Source organism: Teleopsis dalmanni, chromosome 2 (genome assembly GCF_002237135.1).
Source record: "Teleopsis dalmanni isolate 2A chromosome 2, ASM223713v2, whole genome shotgun sequence".
Taxonomy (NCBI): Eukaryota; Metazoa; Arthropoda; class Insecta; order Diptera; family Diopsidae; genus Teleopsis; species Teleopsis dalmanni.
The window spans coordinates 71,014,642-71,036,124 of NC_051847.1; positions in this window are offsets into that span (position 1 = coordinate 71,014,642).

Consider the following 21,483-nt stretch of genomic DNA (forward strand, 5'->3'; position numbering starts at 1 on the left):
TTTTGTCACATTTTTTAAGGACGCAATTCATTATTCGCATAATTTTATGACACATCATAATGACAACCTCGGGATTCTTCCGTTTTATATAAAAATTATTTTAAATTTTTTATAAGTAACTGTGAAGAGATAGTAAAGGAAAAAAAGCTTTTGGTAAAACGTTTGTCATATTTATTTATATATAAATAAAAACATATCCATGTTAATATATAATAATCTACACATTATATACACCTATGTAATAACATTTATATTTTAAGGAATTTAATTAGAAAATGCTGAATTAAGATATTTTATCATACGAACAAATGCGAGTTTATAAATATTTATTTTCTATCAACACGAGTGGTCTATATTTTTAAGGCATATATTTAGGATGTTCGCAATGGCTCATGATTTTTCCTTCCTACTATAGCATAATATTTAAATCCTTTATTGAATTATTTGAATTAGTTTTTGCCAGAATAGAATGGGGAGCAAAAGTCGACCGGCTTTGCAAAAAGATCTGCTCTTCTGAACTGGAAAAGTTCACTCCATTGTGACACGCGAAGTTTTTCGCAATTTTGGAATAATAATTCTTTAGCCTGCAAGAATTAGATCCATTATGGCACCAACATTTATTTCCAAACGAACGAAACGAAAATCATTTAGGCCCAAAAAATTAGACCCATTGTGATACCACACATTACATACATGGTCTCCAAATTAATATTGTATTGGAAAAACAAAACACTTTCTTAATTTAATAAAGCAATCAACACTTTTAATGCCTTGTATAGGCATCATTGATATCGGAGAGAGCCGTTATAGGTAAAACGACCCCAGAGTGGAAATGGGTTCAGCGAAATGGGATCGCTGAACAGTAACAGAGTAATAGATAACACTTTTTTTTTCTTCTTCTGTTCCACAACTAAGACAGTAGTCGTTTTAATGAGTCTCTCGTCGGTCATCAAGCATATTAATGGCACCGATTAGGTACTTAGTATGCTGTCAGTTTGATAATTGTGGCACCGATTAGGTACTTAGTATGCTGTCAATATAATAATTGTAGCGGATATCAAGTCAAGACCCAGTCTTAAGAGTTGTTAAATTCTTTTTCGGTCATAGGCGAACCATTTATATAGTTCGATAAGTCTGCATAATATTCTTTATATTTGGTATGCAATTTTTTAATATTAATAATATATAATCACCTTTTAGTAGAAGTAGTGCTAGCTTTATATAAAAGAATTCATTCTTTAATTTCTTGTATTTCAATGAAATTTATGAATTGGTTCTACTATATATATTGTGTTAAGCTTACAGCTATGGAAAGTTAGTCGTCTGCCTTTTTCTTCTTGGCGAAATTTGTTGAGACACAATTTTAATAACAGAGTTTTGATAGCCAGACCAGGGCCATGAAAATTGGCAAAACTCAATAGTATATCACAATAAACGATTAAATTTTTCTGAATTTGTATATTTGTGTGTCCAAACCTCCAGTTATTTACTAAGTGGAGCTTTGTTACTGTCGTGGCTGTATAACCATCTTCAGGATTATGTTCTTTTTGTTCTATCGTATCTCAGGTGCCTAGCCTTTACAGAGTCCGGGTATTGTCGTTGGGCAATGCAACGTGGGCCATAACCATTGAAATGGTTATGAAGCTATGACAGTGAGAGAGCTTCAGTTGCGAAATAAGTGGAAGTTTGGACTTGTGAATTAGCAAATTCAGATTGACGTTTTAATATAACAATACTATATTACCAAATAACCACATAATTTATTAAAAATATTTAATATAATTTATTAATATTAGGGATATTATTAAATATTCTTTATATTGACAATATTTAGTTATATTTATGTATCCGTTCAGTATATTTTAAATTTTAAAAAATATTAAAATTAAGGATATTTTTGAAGGATAAGTAAGTTGATTACATATATTGTGCATACAATGACATTGCTGCCGATGTAGATATAGAAGTAATTTAAATAATATAGTTCTAAAATTACATAGAGATAGAAGTAATAAAAAATTTTTACTATCTTAGAATTGTAAATATAAATACTAAAATGGAAACATGTGCATAAAAACTATTTACATATTTAAATATGAGAAAGACCAAAAGAAGCTATATTAAAACTGAACTCGTGCTCAATTTAATGACCATTTCATAGATGCATTTGCTTAATGAAATTATAAAACTAACTGACCTCGCCAAAAAAAAAAAGGAATTGAAGATTATTTATCATAATTATAAAAGAAGAAAGACTCACAATTATCCGAGTACTACTGCAGTCAGGTTTTTTTTTTAACATTTTTCTTATCATAATTACAAAAGGTCACAATAAAAATGGAAACGAAACTATCTACCTGTGCTCTATTTACGGATTTGAATGGACTTGTACAACAAAATGTTAACATTTCAACGAATTCTGGTGCGATTTTCTAACCTGATACTGTCCACACCCGCCTCATGCGAGTATACGACAGCTGCTGTCTGAAGTCTTACGCATGGACGGACGCACAAGCGGACAGTGGCAATCGGTCGAATCGTTGGCGACCGTAAGTAGATGGCCAAAACACTTAAGCCGTTTGGTTTTGGCATTTAACAAACATCATTTATTATTGCATAATGTATAGTTAGGATATTCTCGGTTGACTTACTCAAGCTAACTATGCTATGAATACGTAAATTTTAATCATAATATGTAAACTACATACATGTATATACATATATATATATTTATGTACACTTGTGATTATATACATATGAATTTATTTATGTATAAGCGGGTAGGTATAGCAGAGGCCTAATGTGTTTAAGTGCACATATTTCAAAGTGCCGTTTTGATAGCGTACAATTATTGTAATGACTTAATTTCATTAAGTGAAAGATGCCTCATAGCTCAGTTGAAGAACTTACTTAGTTGTCAGTATACGATTATTAGGAGTTAGACTGAAAGCCAAGCATATTAGAACAGAGTCGCACCTTAAAAGGATTAGAATATTGAAACTGCTTTCAAATAAAAGTGTATGCATATTCAAGGGAAGCATAATCGTTAATAAACATAGTATTAACACTTTAAATATAGATAACATTCAAAGAAATTAGTGGAACCACTTTTATCTTCTTCTCTTTTGCATTTAGATAGACTTCTGTGGAGGAGCTTATTAACCCTGCGGCACGTATCTATAATACTATTGATTTCTATTCTATTAAATAGAGACTCATGCAATAAAAGTTACCCAGTTTACACAATAAATATTACCTTCTGGGGTACTAACTTAAGAGAAGAGAAGAGACTTAACTCAAGAAAAATTTAATTTTGACTTATAGCAAGGCGATTTGATCTTTTTAGTCGTAAGCATTACTTCAAAAAAATCTAGCTCTCGATGTTTAACATTTTATCTTACGTCTCGTAGATCCTAACTTGAAAAAGATTATATGAGAATATATGTTCAGGCTCCCACTGTCACAATATCTAATGTTTTGTGCTGCTTACCGATCTTTTTGAAACATAATCCATTTTGTCTTTCGAAGCAACATCATTGTTTGAGGGCATCCAAATACCAAACGGGTATAAAAACTCTCTGCCAAGTAATAACCTCTTGACCTAGATTAATGTCACATTGCAAAAAGAATATGACTAGAAATCTTACCTGTTTCCAAACTGGAAAATCATGTAAGGCTCTTATACGCCTCCAAGAAGGAAATTTTCAATCCATTAACCACGGGATGTTTTATTGAAGAGAGTCGCATTATTAGCATTCTAAAGGTAACCCAGTTCTTAAGCCAGACGATTATCTGAATTGATGAGATGTCATTTTCCTCAAACAGACCTGTCTTGTGAAGATAAAACAGTTTCATTGACATTCGACAGATAATCTTCCAACAATCACAGCTCTTTTCTACTGAAGATAGACGCATTGTGATAGTTGGCTGTGACGTCAATTATCACACTATAGTACTTCTTTCGACCACTAACTTTTTCCATAATAAAGCATTGATCCAAAAATTGGCTGAATGTTAAATGATTGGAAGCTGGATGGAAATTAAATAACCGATACAACCCTCACTATATTATCCGCCGACTTTTTGTCATTAGTTCCTATGTGACCAGACCAGATACCTCTAAAGAACTAACCTACTTCTGCTTCCCAGTTATCGCAGCAGGTTACAGCAGTTTACACAAATTCTCAAAGAGACTGTAAATAGGCCAATGCTTTGATTACACCCTGACTTTATGGATATATGCATATATGGATGCTATTCAACCTTTAAGTGAGGTAAACTCGAAAGCAGGACTGTGAAAGTATATTTCCATACAAACAGTTTACTAACCTGAACAAGTTGACAAGTTGGTATTATATATAAGCGTGAGAGTTTAAGTTTGGTTTTTATAGTTAAAGTACCTCAATGCTTCCTCTTGCACTACAACACTGTTTTCACGCTGAAATATTATATATGCAATATTCGACACAACTATACATATTAAAATAATTTATTAAAAATAATAATAAATTCAAAACAAAAATGTGTTTTGTTGATTAGTATTGTTATAAGAGTTTTTACGCACTCTGCACAATGGCACTGGACAATGGAAAAGTGCGTTCAATTAACGAAATGTCCATGCAAATGTGTATTTAAGCTGCCTGGGCTAATGAGTTCATCAGACGGTTTTGTAGGTTGAACTGCCCTTCAAAATTTTTGACTTTCGGTTCATTTACATAAAGTCACAAAACACTACTAGAAGCCGCCTACTAACCAAGAGAAACAGTGTCGGATGAATACGCGTAACACTGTAACATAGAGTGGAAACCTCATTATGCCAAAATCAAGAAGGGAAACAATAGAACTGTGCGGGTGTTTTGTAGACCGTTAAGTTTTCATATTTCAACACGTAAATTTATAATTTCTTTAACAATGTTTTCGGCACCAGATTTCAACACTGTTTTATACACGCGTTTCCAATAGACAAATGACCTTAAAAATTTTAATAAAAATAAAAATAAAAATAAAAATTGAATTGAAATTTATTTCGAAACAATTTGAGTCAGAAAAAATTAATAATTTCCATAAGTTTTTTTCTTCGCTTGTTTTGGTTTGGCTGGTACTTCAGTAGTTCCGCTTAAAGTCCAATGTTGCCTAATGTCAAGTATTGTAGCATCTCAGAAAACAAAGACAATTTAATTCGAATGATTGCCCATACAACACGGGTGGGCAGTTAACAAGTAAATCTTTTCAAGCATTATTATTGTTAAAAGTGTTATTAGGGAAGAGCGAAGGAGGATGAAATTCGTATCCCAACAACCGAACAACATAAATACCAATTTGAACATGACAGTTTATCAACAGTCAACAGTCAAACGTCAAAACTTTCATTTGCTCACCGTCAGTTTGAACCCAATTTCATTTATTATTTTTTTTCCTTCACAAAATTCACATTTTTTCTATTTTTAATATTTACTTGGGTTAGCTTTGTCTTGTCAACATCATCTAGCATTTCGTCCACTACATTCACATCTTCGATTTTAATTTTAACCTGCCTCTTCTGGTTCACTTTACTCTGTCTTAACGTTAACGTTAATTTTAAGCTGCCACTTCATTTTGCTTACTTAACTTGCCTACTGGCCCATTGCTGTGTCAGGCCGTCGGTTTTGTCTTTCTCCTCTAAGCTGACATTCTGTAGATTCTACTCCAGTGACGCGTTTAATAGATAGCGACCAGAGTACTGACAGCTGTCATAATTAATTTTGACATTTTGAGGTAATTATAAACTTTTTGGTTTGTAACCTATTTTTTTTCTACAACTGTTGTTTGTTAGTTGCAGGTTGTTTTGCCTTTTAGTTCTATTAAATATTTTTATTTATTGTATATTTAACAAAATTTTGGAAACACAATTTTATTCTTATAAAATATTTATTATTATGTTGAAGCTATGAGTCAGTGCACTTAAGCGCTTTTACTCTTTCTTAACTCGAGGTATTTTCAAAACCCCTTTTAACGCGTTGACTAGTTTATTGTTTATCACTTCATCGGACTAAGCAATAATTGACCTCAGATCTGCATACCTTCCCGTGGAGCCTGTAAACGTTCTGAGATTTGATAACGCGGTGTTGGTAAGTCTGTCAGTTTTCACAAATAATTTCAGGACTCTATCATTTATATATTTTTTGTTGGGATCCCGCACATATACGACGGATGTGCGAAACTAACGTTTAAACAGAATCCCTTCGTTAGGAACAATGATCCCCTGGGAACTCAATGAAATGAAGAAGAAGAAAAAAATAGTTAAGCTCGTTATATGTAATAACAGAAAAGTTACAAAACAATACACTTAATAGTCTAATACTTAATTTATTTTCTGTGCGCAGTACTCTACACAGTATTTTCAGCGAACTCATTTACCAATTTTATGACACATATTGTTACAAATCAGTTATAGACGTATCAAAATTATGTCATCAAACGCATGATAAATTCTCGCACCATAACAGAAATAATGACATTTACCGATAACTAATTGAAGAACATGTAAAGAGACACGTGAACATTATAGCTATAAAACTAACCTACATATAAACTGAAACTATAAAACATATAAACTGATTATTGGAATTACTAATGACCCAAGCAAACTTTCTGAAAGAAGATGATGTGTCTAATTTTAAATTCTCCTAATACGATAATAGTTAGTAGGAATGCTATAGAAATTTCAGCGGCGCTCGTATTATTCGAGAAGTACGTAAGAGATGGAAGATTAGAAGAATATCGGTAAAAGAATCCAACTTTGAGAAATACTATTCCTCAATTATGAAACAATGAAAAATATATATAAAAATAAAGTAGGTACAACTGCTTGGTCGACATCATTCTAAGATCTGAAAAATCAATACATTACAGTCCTTGAAGATAGTTAGTTAGAACTTAAGTGAGGTTTGAGCCGTATGTATCATTAGCAAAATTTTTAGAAGATAATTTAGTAGCTCTAAAGAATTTTAGTGTTAAAAAAAGCTGAACGGAAACATAAAAGTACCAGAACATTTTTAATATGCGATCCCCTCCACCTCCAGCATTTCGTCTTGCTGGTTATATATTGTTAATATTGTTCATATTTTTTAATAATAAATTTTTTGTTTTTAATTGAATTTTTTTATATTTTCGTTATACTTTGAGAAATATAATTGCAAGTTTCATATTAAATATAACTTGAGTCATAGCAAAACACATCAACATTCTAAGGCATTAAAAGCCATAACTTTGACGGCGAACCGGCAATTAAGCTTAGCCAATTATACATTTTAAAAGATTCTGTCCATGTCCGTCCGTAAGTATTCTTAATGGCAAGAGAAGGAGAAACCAACGGTCGAATAATAAAAAAAATAAATTCCAAAAAATACTTGCAACTCATGATTTTCAGCTGCTGCGGTTAAAAGACTAAAGTGATTAATGATTTTTATGATTTGTTATTAGCTTTTTTTATTTATTCATTTTATATTATATATTAAAAAAAAATTGAACGAGTTGTTTTTGAGCAATTGGAATTAAAATATAAATGTGCTACGTTTGCAATAGAGCATTGTAGAATTTTATATGAGTACGGTCAGTAGAGATGGTCCTATACACTATATATCATCTATAAACATATTTTAAAAATATGGTATGTACCTATATCATTTTATGTGTGTTAATATGCCAAGATATTTATTCATATTTAGGAGCTATAATGGAAAGAATATAACATACTAAAAAGGCTATATGAATATATCTTTTAGGAGCTGGGTCAAAGAGATTTTGCGGAAAATGAAAAAATGGATGTAAGCCATAAAAATTACCCTCATATCATAATGTCACCAATATCTCTTAAAGGGAATTAATAAATATTGGTAACTAAAGACAACAAAGCTGAGTTCACAATTGTACTATTCAGTAAAGCAATGGCTCATACCAAAGTGATATGATGTACTTACTCCAATATAGTAGTTCTAACACTTATAAAAAAATGCACACTTCCTGTAAATCAAGTAACATAATATCAATTCTTTTCGAACAAAATTTTAAGAAGTCATTGATTTAACAAGATCTTCCTTCACAGCTAGAATGTCACAGTAACATAACCAAAACCAGTTTCGGTTACTCTGACCATCAGATCAATTGCTCATCTCTTTTTAGTGCAAAATCTTATCTCTAAAAGTAACTGCTTCTTAACTAAGACGATTTATTTTTCTTCCGTTAACTATATATTTTTTTTATATATATAAATGTTAATATATACATAAAAACAAACATTAAAATAAAAATATCTATTATACAAATTTTTATATACATGGAAAAGTATTTTGAATAAGAAAATAGCAATATCTTTTTTATATGATTTTACACCTACTATATATATTTTTATAAAAACGAACGAAAACCAGGTCAAAAAGAAATACTGGGATAACCTATCATGGTTAGTTGAATTCAAATCACTTAAAACTATAACAATAGGTGATACTAGGATTGTATGGACTTATCAAAAGAAAAACTTAAAATCAGCACGGAAATCTTAACAGGACACTATAAGCGAAAACCTCACCTCACAAGACTGAGTATCTATGCGGATGTAAACTATAGATTATGTGAAGAAAATGAATATTCAGCCACATATGTTCTGCGCTAATACAAATACGGAACAAACTCTTGGGAATGTATATCGTTACGGAAGAGGCAACAAAAATCTGTAAAGTAAGTTCTGTACTACTTTTTATTCATGCAACAGAACTTAGAGACTTACTCTAACAGCAGAAGAAGCAATAGCTCCGATAGTTGCAGTGCCACGTCCCCACTTAATAAAAGGTACATACTATATATTTCGCAAGGCAAGTATTATGTATTCATTATGTATTATCTCTCTTCATTCCATTGTGTTCTCAGGGTAATATTGCGACGTGCAAAGGAAGAGTAGTTACAGTTGTACCTAACGAAGAGATTCTGCGTGTTGCCAAAGCAGGTGGATTCACCGTATAAGTACTTGTACCACTTGAAGACTGTAATTGCATCGGTTTTAGAGTCATGTTTTATTACCAGAAAATAATTGAAGTAATAGCAAAGACCTGGCAGTAGATTACAAGCGCAATGGTAGTCCTGTAAGCTTTGCACGTAGTGACAAGTCACTTATAAATAGACCGCTCCTAACTGTGAGAACAGTTGCTTTTTGCAGATGCTCGTTGTGAGTACCGACGCTACATTGTGGACTGCGCTTAGCTTCATTACTCCTCTTGTGGTTACCGGCAAGAGAGAACCTACCGGCATCGCTCGAAAATTCTACTCAACTACTGAATTTCCTCACCACGTCAGGGTGGCAGTCCCAGAGGAGGGTTGATTAATTCTAGTTTTTAATAGTAACTAATTTGAAGCGATGTTAAAGTGATTATTGTTAATACTGATTCTAAGATCAAAAATATTAAAAAAAAAATTATAACAGCAGTGGATTTTTCTACATACATTAAGACCGAAAAGTTTTCGGAAATTCTCATTTAAAATTCGCGCGCTGTATATTTTTCGATATTTTAAGTTTATGTAGTTTGGCAGCACTGTCCTTAATTACTATGCCAAAAATGAGCGCGATCTGTCAGACAGTTCGTTTACGGCAGCTGTTGAAACCAGTTCACCTCAGTAGTGCGTTGCGAAAAAAACAATGGAAAAAAATATTGAACAAAGAGTTTGCATCAAATTTTGTGTTTCGAACGAAATTTCGTGTGCAGAATCGTTGCGAATGCTACAAAAGGCTTATGGGGAATCAGTTTTATCGAAAACTCAAGTTTATGAGTGGTACAAAGCCTTCCAGGACGGTCGTACGACCGTCGAAGACATTTCGCAACGCACTACTGAGGTGAACTGGTTTCAACAGCTGCCGTAAACGAACTGTCTGACAGATCGCGCTCATTTTTGGCATAGTAATTAAGGACAGTGCTGCCAAACTACATAAACTTAAAATATCGAAAAATATACAGCGCGCGAATTTTAAATGAGAATTTCCGAAAACTTTTCAGTCTTAATGTACTTCAGATAGTTTAGTTATTCCCCGCTGTCGACGATACCGACTTCAATTTTTTTTTGAGATAATTTTTACGCTATTAGTGATATTTTTTTATTAAAAAAAAAACTGAAAAAATTATTGATCATTGATTTGATCTGAACTCTGAGGTTTTTCAATGCCTTCCTAATATAGAAGCGTTATAAATCTTGTTTGTGCCTTTCGATTTGTATCTCTTTGAAATCATTTTCTTATACCACAATTAAATAATTTGATATGTTGTTTGCCATCGCGCATTCAAAAATAACCACTCAAAAGGAAATATAAAAATTATATCTTTAAGATGCCAATTAAGTTAAAATCTCGAAATTGCTTTGATTTCATAATTAGTTCAAATTTTTTTTCCCAGTCGCTAAAAATGCCTTCTGTTCGTTTATAAAAGTATTTGACTTTACTTTCGTCTCAACTTTAATTTTGTTTTTCAGCGTCTGCACAATTTTATGGAATTCTTTCCATGTCTGCTCAACTTATGTGCGGTCCTCACTTTTGATTTTAAAATGTATCTTTGAAATTTTTTGATGCTGTTTAGACTTTACGCATTCCCCTATCTATAAAAACTTTTGATATTCATAATTTTTGAAATTTTTTTATGACAAAAACTTTTTTATCTTTGAGTTTGTTAATTGGTGGCGCTCATTGTTTTGACAGAAGAAAGCACCTGCATATAAGGAGAAGCATTACTATATAAAATGTATATATAATAAGGTTGTCGTACCTCAGAAAGTTAAAAAAAGTAACTCCATCTCCATAAACATTTTTATTTAGTAATAAAAGAATTCTTCATATGTCAAGGTTCGTTCACTTTTTTTCAGCATATTATATTCCAGAGGAAACAATGGGTTTAGTGCTAGTGCTGTTTCAATTGAGTTGTTCAATGAAGCATTTTCCATAATAAACTCATAAACTTGTCTCGAACAATGAATCATCTTACAAGATGCTCCCCAAATGCTTAACACTTCAATAAATTTATCCACCAGTACTTGACCGTGTTGATTTGAATTCCTCCTATTTTAACACCTCAATAAAATTATTTATTTTCTACTGTGAGGCGGCAGTGAGACTATTTCATACAATCAAAATCCATTCAAGCAATAAATGAAATATTTTGTATAAAAGAAATTCAAGTTCATATGTTCCATTCGTATTCCAAATGAACTTAGTTGGCCTCCAGCAGTTTTTATTATTTAAGCATTTATTTTAAAATGGCACAAAATATTAAATATTTTTATTGCTTCAGCAAGAAAAAGCTAGTTTAAATGAAATATTCTCTTAAAAAATATAGTTTCAAATACTTAGCATCAAATGCTAGCGACGTTTTAGTGCATTCTTTGCATTCGGTCATCCAGTAAGAATTTTTAGCTATGGTTTCGTATTAAAACTATGAATACCTTGCTTTAACAGGTATATAGGAAACTCCTTTCTTAATATTTGAAAACGATTTCTTAGACACAAAAAAGGAAACGTATAATATAAGGTTACAATTATCAATATTTACTAACATGAAGGGTTTGAAAGAACAGTCTACCCCAAAGAAGCGCTCTCATATAAAATCTCTAATATCATAAAAAACTGTTTTGAATTTAAAAAGCTTAATTTGCACACAAATTTTTATCCACTTATATTTTTTAAGTTTGTTTCTTCCTCTACCAAACTCTTCCTCTGATAGTCCCTCTACTGTTTTTTTCTGTTTTGAATCAAGGCATCATCTCTGAACCTTATAAAACGTTTCAAGAAAGCACTTTACTTAGTTCTACACTAATTGGTATGCTAGTCTCTTTAGCAATAAAATGGTTCCATAAACGAAAATCATCATTCCATCATATTCTATGTACGGGACAATACCGACTTTGTAAAATACTGCACCATCCTTAAGTAGTATATTTAGAAAAAGAATGTGCGCCAATTTGCTATCGCCGGAAGAACGCCGGAGATAGTGGTAAGAGTAACAGATCCTAGGAAGATTTCCTCATAGCAATGAAGCGTCATGAAGGTGATGGAAGAGATGCAAACCCTTCAGTGAAGTAGCAATAGATCATCACAGTGTGACGTTTAACCATGAACGCAACTATAATGGCAAGCTTCTAGAGAGGTAGGTGCTGTTTGAAACAAAAATGTTTGAATTAGTTATGGCTCAGCTCTTAACCAATTTAATATGTGTTCTCTCCTTCGACTGCCCAGATTTGGTCCGGGATTTTTCGATGATTAGATGCGTTGATGAATATTTGAAAAATTTTCTCAGCAAGGCGATTACTCAGTTTATTAAAAACTATGACGGTTTAAGGGTTAAACTTATTCTGGCTAATCTTGACCCACTGGATCTTATTATGCAGGAATTAAAGCTGCTGATCGAAATCCAGAAATCTAGACAAAATGCTGGTGGATTCTTAAGTTTAGGGAACCGTAGAAGTACATTCAATCGTACCTCCGGCAATTGCTAGCCAGGCATTGAGGCTAATGTCTGGCCTTAAAACTATTTTCTGGCACATGTTGACTTTAAGTTCGCCTAGCATCCTCTTGCTTTGTTAACATTAAACTTTGAATTCAAGTATCTTTAGAGTTAAAAATCTTGTGTTAAATCGGGAGAATGTGGAACCCAGTCAAAATTACCATTTTGTGATATCAAGCGAGTGGGGAACAAAGGTCTCGATAAATCGATTATGGAATGAGCTATGTGAGGTTATACTGTTATTAGTCATCCATTTTGTGATATCAAGCGAGTGGGGAACAAAGGCCTCGATAAATCGATTATGGAATGAGCTATGTGAGGTGATGCTGTCATTAGTCATTCTTACGTTCCCTGTATAAATACTGTATATATTTATATTTATACTTTTTGATTACTTATACTAACAAAAACAGAATTATACTTCAAAAAATATAAACAAAAATAAACGAAAGTCAAAGGAAGCGTTAGTCAAGGCATAAAATGAAATTTTCTTCGGTTTTTAGGACTCAGAAACAAGAATTGCGAACAATTATTTATTTACGATATTAAACTCTTGAACACACTTAGTTTATATATAAAATTAAACCAATTAGCAATTTAAATTTTCTTCATGTTTTCGCAATTAAAAGTCATATTTTAGTAATTTTTTCTCAAAATATTTGCTAAAGCCTTAAATCTTGTTAACAATTGAAAAACACCAGACAGAGAAGACATATTAAAATTCAAATTATGCCATCCCTCGACACTGGAGCACCTACACACAAACGAGATGTCACTCCTAACATACTGTTAAATACAAAATATTCATACACAGATACACACACACACATATATATGATATAAGTTTTGAAGACAACATTTGTAGAATTATGAGAAACTTGGGTATATTAAATCATTTATAGCAGCCATTTGCCAACCCATTTCCCTTTCCGCCATACTGGCATATTTTAACAAAACCTTACACTTGGATTGGATCCTGAGACCCAAAAACAGACACACATACATACAAACATTCACCAATACATACAATATTCATTTGGTATGGTTACACTTTTTAGATATTTTCTTATACGCACATGTGTAGGTTACTACTTTGGCACCAAATTCATAAGGCAGCAGTTCGGGTATTTGCCATAAATATGCAAACCGAAATAATGCAAGAAATCACTTTGATCGACAAAAATTTATGAAACACACATAATTTCGTACGTGTGTATGTGTGTATCTGTGTGAGCGATTGTATCTTTTTGCGTATGAGTTACTTTTGTTCATGTGGCAGATATGCGTGAGGAGTTTCTGCACAAATGTCACGTACGTCAGTTGCTCATTTTGAAAATAACTTGCATTTCTTGTATCTTTTTCTGAAATATGCGTTGAACTCTACAGCCTGGAAGTAGGAGAAATAATTCAACACACATCGGCCATTCGAAATTGACTGCCTTTTGTTTATATTTACGAGTATGTATCTGAGTTTGTATCTGTGTCTGCATCTGTGACTGTGACTGTGTTTGTATGAAAAACAAACTTTACTGAATTTGTAAAATTTTCATGAAATTTAGTTCAAGAATTTTTGCAAAAAACTTCATTCTACTAAATGGCAAATGTATGTGAATATTGATTGTTTTAGCAATTGAATGTGCAATAAATCTTTTAACTTGGAGTTGGAGAATATCAATAGAACAACGATTGAGCTAAATTAGTAAAATTAAATAAAATTTTTATTGAATATTAAATTTCAATAGTTTCATTAATAAAAGGAGATATTTAATTCGATTAAGTTTTAGATAAAACTTATTTAATACTAGGTTTGAGACAATTGTGATTGCATATTATTACGAATTATTTTATATGAACTTACAATTAATAATCAATTGCTTTATAATTCTATATAATCACTATTGTACAGGAATGAGATATTAAGCAAGACTGATAAATTCACTATCAATGACATAGAAACCAAACTGCTGTAATGAAATGTACATAATTATACACTAATAGATGATATTGGAAACCCGAAAAGAAACCACTTTTTTAAAAAGTAGTCAAGGATGCACAAAACGATTAAAGAAATTTGCTTTTATGATAAGTAATCTATAAGCTTTTTTAAAAAGCGGAAGTGGTTTCCCGACGTATAACTATATAACATATAATTTTTAAAAGTAGCAATGCAAAACAATTGGTATTAAAAGATCGCCGTTCTAACATAGTTAGTTAGTTGAAGTAGAAGCAGGAACGGATCATCCTCATTTAGCTAAGAAAACCTTTTCGAATCAACAATTCCTTGTAATAGTGGTTAGAAAAAGTTCGAAGTAAAAGCAGCCAGAAGCATTGATCATCAATATTAATACTAGCATGAATGCTAATATTAAAGATATCGTTGAGTGTTTTAAAGAGCGCACCATTCTAACATTATGCATACTACTGAAAAATTGCAAGCAAAAACTGGCTGAGTAAAAATTCCTTATAGGTAGTATATTTCCATGCATATAAAAAAGGTCTGATTACTTCTTATTTTCTTGCTAAAATGTGAGTAAGTGTCTTTAGCACTTTTACTCAATGGTGTATGTAATTACTTGAGTCATCCACTGAAATAAGATTCCAATTGAAATATGATTACGAATTATTCAGGTAGTCTTATAGAAGTAGAGATTCAAGATTAGCTTATATCGGAATATATATTTGCATTTGTTGTAAGAAGTGCGAACTACACAATATGTATCTATCTTTGACGTACTTTTGCAGTCCCTCGTTACTCAGGACCTTCTTTCGCAATACACCATGATACTTTTAGTATATGCCTTAATGTAATATTCTCATAAGTATAAAGTTTTTGAACCGTGAATGAGTAATGTGAGGAATAAGAAAAAAAGAAATCTTTAGTAAAAAGTTTCAGAAATTCGGAAAATTGTAAACAAGTTTATTCTTCAGTATCGAGATTGATTCCTTCACAATACTCCCCTTTTGATGGAAACGCACTTATGATAGCGCTTGATACAATTTTCAAAAAATTTTTTGGATAAACAGATTTTGATTAGAGATATTTTCAATTTTACTTGCTTAAATAGGAAGAAATTGCAAGGGGAATAACAAATTTCATGGGTGTTCGACAATATTCATACTGTTCTTAGTCCAAATCCCACGAGTAAGGATTGTAGTACACGAAAATCCGGCTAAAACTTTCAGAGAAATTTAATGACAGATTAGTGGCTTTTTTTAGGATCATGGTCAACAGCAAAATCTACCATTAAACAGCATTTTAAAGTTTGCCTTAGTTTCAAAGTGTTTTTAAAGCTCTGAGTTTGTCCCTTGAACGGTAACACATTGGGCTGATAGATTTTAGTGGATCTATTTTGATCGCCGGTATAACCTAATCAAACTTACCTAATTACAGATACTTTGCGTGATAGCACTACCTTCTGAAAATTCCTAACTCTTTTGAATCTAGGCTATATTAAACAATTAACGGAACGCACCTCACAATGCATGGGCAATGGAAAGGGTGTTATAAAAGAAAGTGAAACGATTAAAATTGATAAAAAAAATATCTTTTATGAAATATAGGATATTTTCAATATTTGTTTTTCTAAATTATATGTTAAAGTGCCTTTAATAAATGAAGAAAAGGTTAATTGGATCGTCAATAAAGCATAATATTAAACCATGTTAAGCAGTGTTTTTTATTTGAAAGAGCATCAAAATATTAAGAAAGTCTTTGATATTAACATGTTAGTCTTGCATGTTAGTCTATTAGAGCATAACCGACTTTTGGAGAGAAGAGTTTGATGACAATATAACTTCTAGAACCCAAAATTATGTGACATGACACTACTAGACTACTTTCAGTGGGAGTACTTAAAATAGTTAGTTTAAGCAGACCAGTATGAATAAATTTCAGTTATAGAATTCAAAACTGTATATATTAACCACGAGATGCGGTTTAGTTATATTTCTCAAGAATACATCTGTAAGTGGTTAAAAAAAATGAAAAATTCAAGGAATACTATTATTATTTATTATGTATATTATCAGATTATTTTTTAATATCATATTATATATATATTTTACCACATTTTGCATAAAAATTAAATACTTCCAAAAATACTTCTGCACTCGATATCTTTCTAATAACTCGATATCTTATCTAAGGTTTTACATTTCATACCGAATTGATTTTAAATTTGTTAAGGAAACATACTTTTTAATTTAATAATTCTACCAACACATTATGATGAGTTTGCAACAATTGCCGCATTCAAGCACTAAAATTTTTCGAATTTCGTTGTGTATTACAGCACATCAGACATGCATAAATATCTACATGTGTTCGTGGTATCCTTTAACATTGCAGTTACAATAATACAATAAAATAATATTACAACAGTAAACGGAGAATTTCATTACACATATGACAAATACAAATAAACAAATATAAACATTGTCATAACTGAATCCATAACGAGTTCTACTCGGGTATTTGGCCCCCATCTGGCAGTAGTGCCCCATTGTCACGACTTCTTAACGCCATTTTATCAACAGGATAACTTGATTTCATATATGCAACTGTGGAGCTACGTGAGTGGTGTGGTATGCATGTAATTGAATAGGTTGTTGCCTAAAAAGGAGTGTAATTTGGCGACGATATGACTTACTTCATTCATAAATGTAACAGGCACGAGTGTTCTGCATATACCATATGTGTGTGTATCTACATTACATTGTTTGCACCGAAGCGCCCATCTTCAAACAGATACGCGTTGTATATATATAGTACAATACCATAATACGTATACGTATGTTTTAAAATTGTAATAATGTTAACGCGATAAGAGAAACATTGTTAAAATTTTATGGATGCTTTTGTGGTGTGGATGGAAATGTTAATAGAAACACACTTGAAGGTAATTTTTACTCAAGTATAAACCTTAAATGTGCTTTAATTCTACTAGATATGCGATTAGAAAAACGTTCACTTCACTGCCTATGGAAGTTTTCACAAATCAATATTAGAAAACGCTCATTTCACTGCCAATGGAAATTTTTACAGATCAATATTAGGTGATATAAAAAGTATTCGCCGTTTTTTGTCACCAGGTGTTATTGGTACTCATATATCTGACAACACTAATCCGATTATGTCGAAATAATTTACACCTTAAAAGTGAAATATATTGACACATAAAAATATATATAGAAATGACACTTATCCTTTTTTACTTCGACAGAAAAGGAAGCTCCGATGACATTAAACATACCTAACCTATACATATTTGCATATAATCTTTAATTTATAAATTCTTTTTAATAAATTTGTATTGTATATAATTATTATATATATAACATATAACGGATATAAAATAAGTTAATAGCAGCTGCCTCTCAAACCCGGCACTTGTCCCGGATTTATATTTTATATATAATAATATAATATACGTATAATACATATATGTAATATACAAATAATAATCATTAAAATTCAAGTTTGGATCTATTACAATATTCCGGCGTCAAAACCACAAATAAGGGATTGCTGCGAATCCGGTTATCTTGTTTTGGACGCATCTCATATTTAGACTCGCTCACGAAGGTGTTAGTTTCAGTGTTTTGGAATGTGAAAGGAGTTTTTGTTTTATTATTCGAAAATGATGGGACAATAAATAAAAAATTTATGAAGAAAACTTATCATTAGACATCTAAGATAGTTTCATTAAGACAAGGCTAAGGAGTTTAGAAATAAAAACTCAGTGTATGATATGAAATTTAGTTTGAAACAGCGATAGTCCCAAGCCATACTTTTTTGAAAATAACAATAGTGAGACATGAATTATCAATTGTGATAGTTACAGCTATATGATTAGTACTTTATTTTGTTGGTGAAATTGAAAATATAGATAAAAAAGATATTTGGCTTCAACATGATGAAGTTATAAAACAATTTTTCCTTAGGTTCAATTGGGGAAGAAATGTCCCTAACATCTTATTTCACGTTTTGGTAATATAAAGAGGCTACCAAGAACATACACTTTGTTATTACTGGACTTGTAGTTATAAGGTTACGCAAAGTTTTATGTTTAAGTGGACAGTTATTGAAATTTGGAGGCTTTGAAAATGAAAAAACGTATATTCTGATAGCTGAGTTATTGCCATCTATGTACCAAGAAATCAATGAAAATCTATTTAAAACATTCTAGTATTATAAGATATACCGTGGAATATGTTTCAATTAATTTGAATAAAATGTGTTTACTTTACACATATTTTTCCTACCATAGTTTAAATGGAAGTCACATAATTTCTAGTTAATATGCTAATAATATAACTTTAATTTTCTAAACCTGCTTAGTTCATATTGCTGTGTATCTCAACATATGACGTGAAATTCTTAAAGTTTTTAAAACTAACATGACATATGATTCTGTTTAATTTAAAAGCAATTCCGAAACTCATAACGACATGGACATTTGTTCTTATCAGGTGTCAAATCATTTAATTACAATAATAGTTCCAAACTTTTTTCTAAACTTCATTTTAATGTAGCGAAACTTTATGATGCACGGAACATAAACCATAGAGTTGAATACACCTGCATATACGTATTACCGGTTCAAATGAAAACCAATCCGAACTAATGTGTATTATGAACTGCTCTGGAAATTTTCGGATTGTTAGACAAGCGTAAATGTTTTCAACTCTAATGACAATTTAATTGCTTGGCTTTGTGTTCTCAGTGTTTTTGTTTGAACACGTTTTCAATGGAAACTTTAATGAAACCGAAATAGGAAACATACAAACTATTGAACAAAAGCACTAAAACTACAACTGTAATACTCTAAATATATATCCCACAAACAATTGGAACTATCTTTAACAGCAAAAAACATCGCGCAAACATTTATAATCTCATTGAATTCCGAGCGGTAAAAGTGCATTGCTCCAACTTTCGTTATTTGGATTGGATTGCTCGTATTGCAATTAAAATCAATTGTTCTGCTATTATTTTGACCAAGTTCAATTTATTTAGCTACATTGGTTTTTATTTTTTAGATTTTTTAAATTTGGATTTGAGTTTGACTTCAAAAGCGAAATAGTTTAGCATAATTACTATATACTCATGACGTGACTCAGTTACTCATGACAGTTTTTAATAGTAATATATAATATAAAATGTACTATTTGATATGGGAATATATTAACAGATTAGAAGTATATTCTATAAAAACATATATTCACGTCACCAACTATGATATCGGTAACTTCCATATACCTACTAATCAACCCGAATGAAGTGCAACTAATAAGTAATTAATTCTTGTGACTACTGTAGGATACACTTAGCTGCTTCTATGCACTTACTTATACTTAAATTACAAAAACTCTCTGTACATGGTTAGGTAAACTTGAGAGGTCGCATGCCGTCAGTATTTCCAATTGGTGATATCTATTGCCCATTCTGTTGTTATTAGAGTTGCCTTTAAGAGTTGAGTTACAGTAACCGTTGTTATATTCAGGTACTAACCTTATCAAACCTTATAGTTTTTCAGAAAAAACTGAGGAGATCCATCAAGTTTACATCCGTTATCGCTACAAGACCAGCTAAGAAACCAATATAGCCAATACTCTAAGTCGTTCCGTCTGTAGACTCGGAAAAAAAATATGACAGATTTTATCTCTTCTTCACTTGTTGGAATACGCTATCCTGTGAAGGGAGACCAGTATATACTGCCTTTAGCCTAGAGAGACTACTTCAACATATGCTCATCAGCGATAGTGTTAGCTTTAGATAGTGACTCTGTAGTAGAATACTATCGTAGTATGACAATATCCTACTAGCTTATGTTGTGGGATTTTGGTATCCACAATATGCTATTTAAAGACACTTGGTATTAATGACTCATTTAAGTAACATACATTAATTGGTTTGAGCACCAATTCCACAAAAATATCTACATTGCCCTACTGTAATCTTTCATTTATGTTATGCCAATCTTAAAAAAAGGTTATAAATATGAGTTTGTACACCTTTTAATGAGATTAGTATAAATTTACCTATTAAGAATGCTTTAATTATGTCATAGCTACAGAACTTTAGCAGATATAATCTGTTACCGGAAAAGTTCTTTTCCTTGTTTTCTACAATCAATACAAAGGATTTTAAAAAGATTTGAAAGATTTGGAAAGAAGTTTTGAATTGATTTCTTTTGAATTTCTTTTTAATGTATATATATCATAGACTTATAAGCCAGTATCAACATTTAAAAAATGTATAATATAATATAGTTGATGGATTAAAAATATATTTGACAATAATTTTAAATATCAAATTTTAGTACTTTGAAACACCATGTGTCTTCAAGCATATTTGCTTAAAATCGCCAATAAAATGTAAAAGCAGATTAACTAGTTCAATGCAACTGACTAGATAGGTACCATAATATCCAGTGAAATAGTATAATAATCATGAATAAAAGGATTGGTACTTTCTCATTATGAAAGCTGAACCAATATCAGGAAAATGCAGCAATATTTATGAGTAAGTTAACAATAATATAAGAGATATGATTTGGTATGGACTTTCCATATTCTTACTATATATACTTACTATATATAAAAATTCATGTTTTTACAGAATCCTCTGTACTTCATAATCCACTAACAAGCTAAATTAATAAACTTCAGAATAGTTTTATCAGGCAAGTAATATTACTATGTTTTTATACTTTATTTTGAATATCCGAAATCTTTTTCTTAGTTCCAGAATGTCGCTTACAACTAAACACATCCTAACAACTGGTTCTGTTTTGTTATCTTGTGTCATTCTTAAGCACATACCTTTCATTAGAAAGTTTTCCTTTCTCAGAAATCCCTTAGATTGTTTGGACAATGCACTATTTTGTATGTGCATTCCAATATTAATAAAACTCTGCGTGGAAACGATTCATGACTATTATAAACTGAAGAAAGTTCGCGAATTCAT